The 10,213-nt window shown below is 41.0% G+C and overlaps 1 protein-coding gene across 2 annotated transcripts in view; it reads right to left on the bottom strand.

The window, feature by feature from the left end:
• CUNH8orf89 (chromosome unknown C8orf89 homolog) overlaps positions 1–10,207 on the bottom strand; it is a 41,162-nt gene extending 30,955 nt beyond the window's left edge. For both annotated transcript variants that reach the window (XM_006139801.3, XM_014589654.2), the window contains exon 1: positions 10,103–10,207. The gene's annotated coding sequence lies outside the window, so the exon portion shown is untranslated. The remainder of the gene's footprint in view (positions 1–10,102) is intronic.
• Between the last annotated feature and the right edge of the window lie 6 nt (positions 10,208–10,213).

The raw sequence follows: 10,213 nt of genomic DNA on the forward strand, positions 1-10,213 counted from the left end.
AAAAAAGATATTTGCAACAGAGTGCAAGTACTTCCTTTGAGAGAGGCAGAAAATGAGAGGGAAAGTGAGAAATCTCTCCCCAGGGGGTTACGATCATGCTGTAATCCATTTTCCTCTCAGGATTTTGGACATGCTTGCACATGCACCAGCATGCTTTTCAAGCTGCCAGGTCTGGGACTTGAACCAAACATCTGGCCAGCTGGCCATGTTGGATCAAGCACCACCTGCTGGTCCAATACTGGCATTTTTATTCTCGTTGTTGAACCCTTTAAGCAGGTTAGGGAGTCTCTCTTCCCCTTGGCTCCTTATCACTGGACACCCTGTCTACTGTGAAACCCGAGAGATACCCTGGAATGCTGAGAGGATAATTTTTTTCTCTGGACCCTATCCACTATGCTTCAAAATTTAAGCTTAACATTGTAATCTTGTCTTCTCAGCAATTATCTTAGGTGGTGAGCTTATGAGAGATATATATTACATGTGGTTCTAATGAATACAGAGATTAAATCTAATAACTTTAAGATGTTCACATATGACAAAAAATTCTTACAGGAAAATTCTCTAGCACTCCTGAATCAGTGTGTGGAAATCACTGGAGCCCACCTGCCACTTACGCCTTGTGTTTCCAATTAATCCACTCTCCACAGAGAAACTAACCTCCTGTTTCCTTATCAAAGGATGTTTCCTGCCCTATTCCCTGAGAGTGCCCGGTGTCCAGCAGTCTTCTAACAAAGTCATTCAGCTGCTCAGAACCCTTCCATCAATTTCCATTACTCTTGGGGTAAAGACCAAAATCTTAACGTGGCATACAAGACCCAGTAGCCCCTCTTTATCTGAAGGGGATCTGCTCCAAGACCTCCTGTGGATGCTTGAAACCACAGATAATACAGAACCCTACGTATACTGTATTTTTTCCCTATCCATACGTACCTATGATAAGGTTTAATTTATAAATCAGGGACTGTAAGAGATTAATAATAACCAAGGGCTTGTGCTGTACACAGACACAGACTATTGTGGTTCAAATCCTGGTCCTGGGGACTTGAGAAACATGCCAGTCAAGTATGTATGTGTGTTCAAACCCTGCCAGGGTAGGGAAATAGAGGCAAAAGGACTGTAGCATGACCACGCCCCATGGAGGGATGATTTCTCTCTCTTCGGCAAGGCCACATGTCATCTTGGTGTGAAGTCAGGTGACATGGAAAGGCCACATAGAAAGGTTCCAGCTGACATCCACAGGTAAGTTCTCATCAACAGCCAGCATCAGCCATCAGACATGTTGATGAATAAACCTTCAGATGATTCCAGTCCCAAGTCTTCACATCTTCCAGCTGAGGCTCCAGACAATGTGAAACAGTGCCAGACTGCACTTGCAGTGCACTGCCTGAACTCCTGACCCACAGGATCGATGAGCACAATAAATGGTTGTTTTGCACCACTAAGTTTTGGAGAAATTTGTTATGCAGTCATAGTAACTGGAACAGTACTTCTTTGTGACTCCCAGCTTGCAGCAGATGGCTCACGGTGGCTTTCTTTCTGAACATGCCCTTATTTCAGGAACCTGGGGATTTCCTCTCGTGGTCCCTAGCTCAGCCACATATGCATAAAACACCCTTACATTTTGCTCAGCATTTGAAATAGACCGAAGCAAAACAAGGCCCCTTCCATGTCAGCTGAGCACGCCACGTTGGCCAGAAGTTCTTAGAATAACTTTTCAATGACATAAAGAACTGAAGAATTTAGTTTCTTTTACATTTATTTTAAAAAAAATACAGAAAAAATACAAATGGTCAACACAAAGTTCCACTAGTACTTAAAAACAAAATAACGAGCTACTACTTTAGCTAATCAAAATGGCAGGGATTCTTAAAATATGAATAATAGTGTAAGAAAGGTTTCAAGGGGACAGGTACCCTCGAAAAATTTTAGTATGGGACCAGCAGATAGTGTAATGACTACATTGCTGAACTCCCATGTAGTCAACCGCAGTTCAAGTCCCGGACCTGGTGGCTTAAACTCATGCCGGGCACATGTGCGTGCATGCCCAAGATCCTGAGAGGAGAATGAAGGAGAAGGGATTGCAGTGTGACCATTCCCCTTTGGGGGCTGATTTCTCGCTTTCTGTCTCTCCATCTCTCTGTCTTTCTGGTGAGTGCACATGACCTATAGCAAAAACCTCCGAAAAAAAAAAAATTCAATAGGAACATGTGTAGATACAACAAGCCAAAAACAATCTAGCAATACATGCACCAATAATGCTATTAATATGTGCTTTTTCAAAAAGAAAAACCAAACTTTTGTTTGCTTGCTAGCTCTATATTGGGCACATGCACTCACCAGAGAGGGGGTAGGGATAAGAAAGCACTCCCCAGGAGATGGTCACGATGCAATTCCTTCTCCTCCATTCTCTTCTCAGGATTTTAGGCATACAAGCCCAGTGTGTTTTTCAAACTACCAGGTCTTGGGCTTGAACCAAACAGCCAGCCATCAGGGATCCATTTGCCTAAACCACAACACTACTGGCTGGTCCCTAGAAAAACTTAATTTATTTTTTTAAAAGAGATTTTTGCTATAGGGTGTGTACACTCAGCAGAGAGGCAGAAAGCAAGAAATAACCCTCCGGGGGGTGGATGCACTGCAATCCTTTGTCTTCCATTCTCCTCTTGGGATTTGAGCACAAATGCACATGCACCCAGTATGAGTTTTAAGCCACCAGGTCTGGGATTCGAACCATGGTCACCTATGTGGGAGTCCAGCAACGTGACCATTATGACATCTGCTGGTCCTTCGAAAAACTTTTTTTTAAAAATGTTTATTTAGGGGATCTATCAGATAGTGTTTATGTTGCTGGACTCTCACAAGGCCAACTGCAATTTGAGCCCTGTACCCAGTAGCTTCAGAATCATGCTAGCCATGTGTGCATGCATGCCCATGATTCCAGGAGAATGGAGAAGGGATTGCAGCGTGACCATGCCCTGTGTGGGAGGTGATTGTCACTTTCTCTCACAAGCTCTGTCTCTCTGGCAAGCATACACACCCCATGGCAAAAACTTCTTTAAAAAAAAGTTTACTTCTTCCCTGAGAGAGACAGAGAGAGACAGCACCACCAATAGGGTCTTGATGCCATGACACACAAACCCAGGATCATGGTAAGAACACGCCTGGTGTATGCAGGGAGATCTCTAGATGCGAATGAAGAACCTTCGCACCAGGACTGCCACACAGAGCATCACATCTCACTACTAATCACTGTCTGGCTCCTGTTACTTTTGATCCAGCAATTATACTTCCAAGAATTCATCCTAAACGAGTAACTATTGATACACATAACTATTTATCTTCAAAGGTATAAAATTTTGTATTTCTTATAGTAGAAAAGAGGTTGGAAATAATCCAAACAGCAAACAGAAGATGGTAAGATCATCTTTATTCTTAGTTTTGTTTGGACCAAAGTAATTATCAAGTGAACACAGATGAGTTATGGATTCATTGAGAAAGCTAGCTATTCATAAATCCAGGCACAGTGATAGAAGTTGAAATTCAAAAATTACTAAGTCACAAAAGCATACAGTTTACTAGTAGAAAAAAAGTAAATAAACAATTATAGTTCATTATGATAAAACTATGTTCAAATTCTGTGGTACAAGTCTTTGCTGACCTGACCAGAATGGAGAAGTAGGAGGGTTTTGTTTCTAGAGAAGTGTTGTTAAAGCTAAGTCCCGAGGTTTTGACAAGTAGAAATTAACTGTGGGAGAGATGGTTGAATGTCCACAAAAATTCTTGCTTCGTCTCCCAAAATAGAGTTTCTCCTGGGAAGTGGCTGCCTCCCTGGGTTGGAAACGTGAGCAAACGTCCTGTGGAACACACTCTGCAAGCAGCTTTTAAGAAGCAGGTCTTTCTCCATACCTCCTCCTTGCCCTTCTGAGGATCAGATGTAGAGGGGAGTGAGCACTAAAGACCAGCAGGGCCTGAGCTTCTTATCAAGTGAAAAAAGATGCTACTGACCAGGAACACCTGTCTCGGCACTGTTATAAGTGGAGAAGAAAAACTTGTTTTTTTGGAAAAGTCATGATGTGTTTTTCTGTTTCCTATGCAAAAATGTGTCACTTTTCCGACGACCTAATAGCTCTCTCTCTCTCTTTTTTTTTTTTTCCGGAGAGGTTTTTGCTATAGGGCGAATGTGGTTGCCAGAAAGAGAGAGACAGAGAGACAGAAAGTGAGAAATCATCCCCTAGGGGGGATGGCCATGCCACAATCTTCTCCTCCATTCTCCTCTTGGGATCTTGGGCACACATGCACACACACCCGGTGTGAGTTTAAGCTGCCGGGTCCAGGACTTGAACTGCAGTTGACTACGTGGGAGTCCAGTGACATAGCCAATAGGCTAACTGCTGGTCCCATGACCTAATAGACTTCTGAATATTAAATCACAAAAATGGGGGCCGGCAGGTGACATGGTGGTTACTGTGGACTTCCACATGGCTGACCACAGTTTGAGTCCTGGACCCCATGGCATGAAAATCATGCTGGGCGTGCGTGTATGCATGTCCAAGATTCAAGGAGGACAATGGAAGAGATGGGATTGTGGTGTAGCCATTCTCCCTGGAGGGTCATTTCTATCTTTCCCTTGTACTGTCTTTCTGGTGAGCGCACATGCCTATCGCAAAAGCCTTCTAAAAAGAAAAATCACTAAAATGTTCAGGTCTTTTTGTCACTACAGTTAGTGATATGCTAATACATGTTTTTGTTTTAAATTCCTGAGTAATTTATTTGCTTTCTTACTCAAATACATTAAGTACATACTACAGACAAATCAATATGCCACATGCATGAGAAATACAAAGCTAAATACAGACTCTGCCTTTAAAGAACTTCCAGTACAGAAGAAAAAGATGGTAGCCATTCATATGACTGTAAGGCATTTATGTGTAAAATTAAGTTCTAGGAGATATTTAAAGTTACAGAGAAATTAAAATGAAAGCGGCCAGCAGGTGGTGTGGTGGTTAAAGTGCTGGACTTCCACATGGCCAACTGTGTCCAAGTCCCGGACTTGGTGGCTTGTTTCTCACTCTTCTTCTGTCTCTGGTCAAATAGGATAATAATAATACAATTAAATAAATAATTCTTTAAAAATTTTTAAAAATAAGGGGCCAGCAGATGGCATGGTGGTTAAGGGAACTGGACTCCCTCATGGTTGACTATGGTTTGAGTCCTGGACCTGGCAGCTTGCTTTCTCACTTTCTCTCTCTTTCTCTCTGTCCCTCTCTGGTTAAATTAAAATAAATGAACAAAGTTAAATAAAATAATTATTTAAAAATTTTTTAAAAAATAAAATGAAAGGGTTACCACTTTTAGGTTGAGGTTCAAAAATGGAGGGGAAACAACTGAGAAAAGACATTTAAATAGGATTTAGTCAGGCAGAATGTTGGCTGAAGCATTCTGGGAAAATATATAAACAGGAATGTTGTGGAGAATGGAATATAAAAATTCTGGCAACTGGACTCCCACGTGGCTGACTGCGGTTCAAGTCCCAGACCTGGCAGCTTGCTTTCTCACTTTCCTTCTCTATCTCCTCTGGTCAACTTCAAAAAACAAAATACAATAAAAATAATGACAATGAATAAAAAAATTTAAAAAAACACACACAAGATTGATGTTTGCTGAAGCTGTAAACTGGGGTGACTAAGAGAATTAAGGAACCATGAGTTAAATTCAGAGAACACGCTAGTCTGGGCATGTTAGTTACAGGTGAACCACCAAATACACATTCCATTTAATCCTAAAACAATCCAAGAAAGTTTCCAGTCATGACTGAGTTGGGATTGAGTCCCCACAAAGAACACAAGCACTAGAGTAAAATGAACCTGGATTTTAATCTGGACTTTGCCCTTCAACAGCTGTATAACACTAGGGGTGTAAAGAATAAGAGTGTTGAACACAGGGACTAATGTGTAACACATAAGCAGAAGGTACTGTTTAAATTATTTAGAAATAAACAGTTGGGAACAGCACATGGTGTAATGATTAATTACATCGTTGGACTCCCATGTGGTCTACTGCGGTTTGAGTCCTGAATCTGGCAGCTTAAAACTCACATTGGGTGCACGTGTGTGTTCCCAAGATCCCAAGAGGAGAATGAAGGAGAAGGGATTGTGGTGTGGCCATTCACCTGGGGGATGACTTCTCGCTTTCGGTCTGTCTCTCTGATGAGCACACACACCCTACTGCCCCCCTGAATGATTTCTCGTTTTCTGTCTCTGTCTCTCTGATGAGCACACATGCCCTATAGCAGAAATCTCTCTATTTTAAGTTTTTTCTCACCACAGCCTGTTGATGTCAGCATAGATGTTTTGAAAGCAAGATTCTATCAAAATCTTTTAATGTACATACATCTGACCCAGCAATTCTGCTTCAAGGAATTTATTCTATAGAACCTTCCAGTGTATAAGAATGTTCATTGTTGCATTGTTTGTAACAGAGAAAAATGGGAAACAATGTCGAGGAATAGTTACATAAACTGATACATCTGTACTATGAAATACTGCATCAGAGGTATGTAAACTGATACAAAAATTCTTTGTATTTTTTTAAGGGAAGCAATTTTTCAAAACAATCCATATATGGTTCTATTCGTGACCAATACACAACAGAAAAAGGAAGGACGATTAACCATAACAAGAGTTTAAAAGTAAAGAAAGGAATAGAAAAGAGAGAGGCCTTTCACCTACTTCTGGAGTGTGTTAATGAGAAGTATTAATTCATCTTAATATAATTTCAAAAATAAAAGGAAGAATTTTTAAAAAGCTGTCAGAAATAGGTGTGAGTTTAAGCTGCCGGGTCCAGGACTTGAACTGCAGTTGACTACGTGGGAGTCCAGTGACATAGCCAATAGGCTAACTGCTGGTCCCATGACCTAATAGACTTCTGAATATTAAATCACAAAAATGGGGGCCGGCAGGTGACATGGTGGTTACTGTGGACTTCCACATGGCTGACCACAGTTTGAGTCCTGGACCCCATGGCATGAAAATCATGCTGGGCGTGCGTGTATGCATGTCCAAGATTCAAGGAGGACAATGGAAGAGATGGGATTGTGGTGTAGCCATTCTCCCTGGAGGGTCATTTCTATCTTTCCCTTGTACTGTCTTTCTGGTGAGCGCACATGCCTATCGCAAAAGCCTTCTAAAAAGAAAAATCACTAAAATGTTCAGGTCTTTTTGTCACTACAGTTAGTGATATGCTAATACATGTTTTTGTTTTAAATTCCTGAGTAATTTATTTGCTTTCTTACTCAAATACATTAAGTACATACTACAGACAAATCAATATGCCACATGCATGAGAAATACAAAGCTAAATACAGACTCTGCCTTTAAAGAACTTCCAGTACAGAAGAAAAAGATGGTAGCCATTCATATGACTGTAAGGCATTTATGTGTAAAATTAAGTTCTAGGAGATATTTAAAGTTACAGAGAAATTAAAATGAAAGCGGCCAGCAGGTGGTGTGGTGGTTAAAGTGCTGGACTTCCACATGGCCAACTGTGTCCAAGTCCCGGACTTGGTGGCTTGTTTCTCACTCTTCTTCTGTCTCTGGTCAAATAGGATAATAATAATACAATTAAATAAATAATTCTTTAAAAATTTTTAAAAATAAGGGGCCAGCAGATGGCATGGTGGTTAAGGGAACTGGACTCCCTCATGGTTGACTATGGTTTGAGTCCTGGACCTGGCAGCTTGCTTTCTCACTTTCTCTCTCTTTCTCTCTGTCCCTCTCTGGTTAAATTAAAATAAATGAACAAAGTTAAATAAAATAATTATTTAAAAATTTTTTAAAAAATAAAATGAAAGGGTTACCACTTTTAGGTTGAGGTTCAAAAATGACGGGGAAACAACTGAGAAAAGACATTTAAATAGGATTTAGTCAGGCAGAATGTTGGCTGAAGCATTCTGGGAAAATATATAAACAGGAATGTTGTGGAGAATGGAATATAAAAATTCTGGCAACTGGACTCCCACGTGGCTGACTGCGGTTCAAGTCCCAGACCTGGCAGCTTGCTTTCTCACTTTCCTTCTCTATCTCCTCTGGTCAACTTCAAAAAACAAAATACAATAAAAATAATGACAATGAATAAAAAAATTTAAAAAAACACACACAAGATTGATGTTTGCTGAAGCTGTAAACTGGGGTGACTAAGAGAATTAAGGAACCATGAGTTAAATTCAGAGAACACGCTAGTCTGGGCATGTTAGTTACAGGTGAACCACCAAATACACATTCCATTTAATCCTAAAACAATCCAAGAAAGTTTCCAGTCATGACTGAGTTGGGATTGAGTCCCCACAAAGAACACAAGCACTAGAGTAAAATGAACCTGGATTTTAATCTGGACTTTGCCCTTCAACAGCTGTATAACACTAGGGGTGTAAAGAATAAGAGTGTTGAACACAGGGACTAATGTGTAACACATAAGCAGAAGGTACTGTTTAAATTATTTAGAAATAAACAGTTGGGAACAGCACATGGTGTAATGATTAATTACATCGTTGGACTCCCATGTGGTCTACTGCGGTTTGAGTCCTGAATCTGGCAGCTTAAAACTCACATTGGGTGCACGTGTGTGTTCCCAAGATCCCAAGAGGAGAATGAAGGAGAAGGGATTGTGGTGTGGCCATTCACCTGGGGGATGACTTCTCGCTTTCGGTCTGTCTCTCTGATGAGCACACACACCCTACTGCCCCCCTGAATGATTTCTCGTTTTCTGTCTCTGTCTCTCTGATGAGCACACATGCCCTATAGCAGAAATCTCTCTATTTTAAGTTTTTTCTCACCACAGCCTGTTGATGTCAGCATAGATGTTTTGAAAGCAAGATTCTATCAAAATCTTTTAATGTACATACATCTGACCCAGCAATTCTGCTTCAAGGAATTTATTCTATAGAACCTTCCAGTGTATAAGAATGTTCATTGTTGCATTGTTTGTAACAGAGAAAAATGGGAAACAATGTCGAGGAATAGTTACATAAACTGATACATCTGTACTATGAAATACTGCATCAGAGGTATGTAAACTGATACAAAAATTCTTTGTATTTTTTTAAGGGAAGCAATTTTTCAAAACAATCCATATATGGTTCTATTCGTGACCAATACACAACAGAAAAAGGAAGGACGATTAACCATAACAAGAGTTTAAAAGTAAAGAAAGGAATAGAAAAGAGAGAGGCCTTTCACCTACTTCTGGAGTGTGTTAATGAGAAGTATTAATTCATCTTAATATAATTTCAAAAATAAAAGGAAGAATTTTTAAAAAGCTGTCAGAAATACATCTGAAGAAACACGACTGTAACAGGAGATTGAACTATTAACATGTACATAAAAAGTCAATATTGATGAAGAGCATAGTTTCTTGTGCTTCAGGAAGTATAATTATCTTTAAAACGCTTATGGAAGTGTTCACATTTGTCTGGAGGTCTACAGTTTCCAAATGTCTGTGTCATCAAAACATATTATACAGGGAAATAACCAGTATAACAGGGCAGACTTCTGGCATTACACAAATTTTTTTAGTATTTTTAATCCCTAGTGAAAAAAAATAACACAAATTCTGATAAATAGAAACGGTACAAAGCAAAGCTGGTTATGAAAACAGGGTTAGAAAAATCTAATTAACAAGGTCAGTCTCCCAAGTCCTGGATTCAAGTGCGGGAGAAATAGACACAGTGCAAGGAAAAAGCTAAACATTTCCGTCTTTTCTGTTTAGGTCCTGGGAGAGCTGGAGAGGAAACTTGGAAAGCTGTGTCCAGTAAAGGGATGGCTGTGTGTGCTCGCTGGTGGCAGAAGGTAAGGGGTGCAGAAAGAAAACACAGATCTGCCAGGCCGGCCCCTTCCAGGTTTCACCCCCATCTCCGACCCCTCTAGCATAGCCTTGGTGAAGTCCTCATGCCCAGGTCTTTTGAAGAGAATCCTTGGACAACCACGTGCCTCCAGACCTAAATTTCCCCTTCCTGCGAGGGGGCCGTCCTCACTTTTAACCCTAATCCTGCCAGGTCCCCAGCCTCTGCCCTCGCCCCTCCCGAGATCCATCGGCCGCTCGCACTCACTGTCCCCGCAGCTCCACTGAGGCGGGGAGGGGCTTCTTCGCGTGCCGGGGCGGTGGCAGCCAGGTCTGAGGCTCCGGCAGCGGGGATAGCTGGGCCAGTGGAGGCAGCGAG

The sequence above is a fragment of the Tupaia chinensis genome, unplaced genomic scaffold (assembly GCF_000334495.1).
Source record: "Tupaia chinensis unplaced genomic scaffold, TupChi_1.0 Scaffold000002_1, whole genome shotgun sequence".
NCBI classification, from domain to species: Eukaryota; Metazoa; Chordata; class Mammalia; order Scandentia; family Tupaiidae; genus Tupaia; species Tupaia belangeri.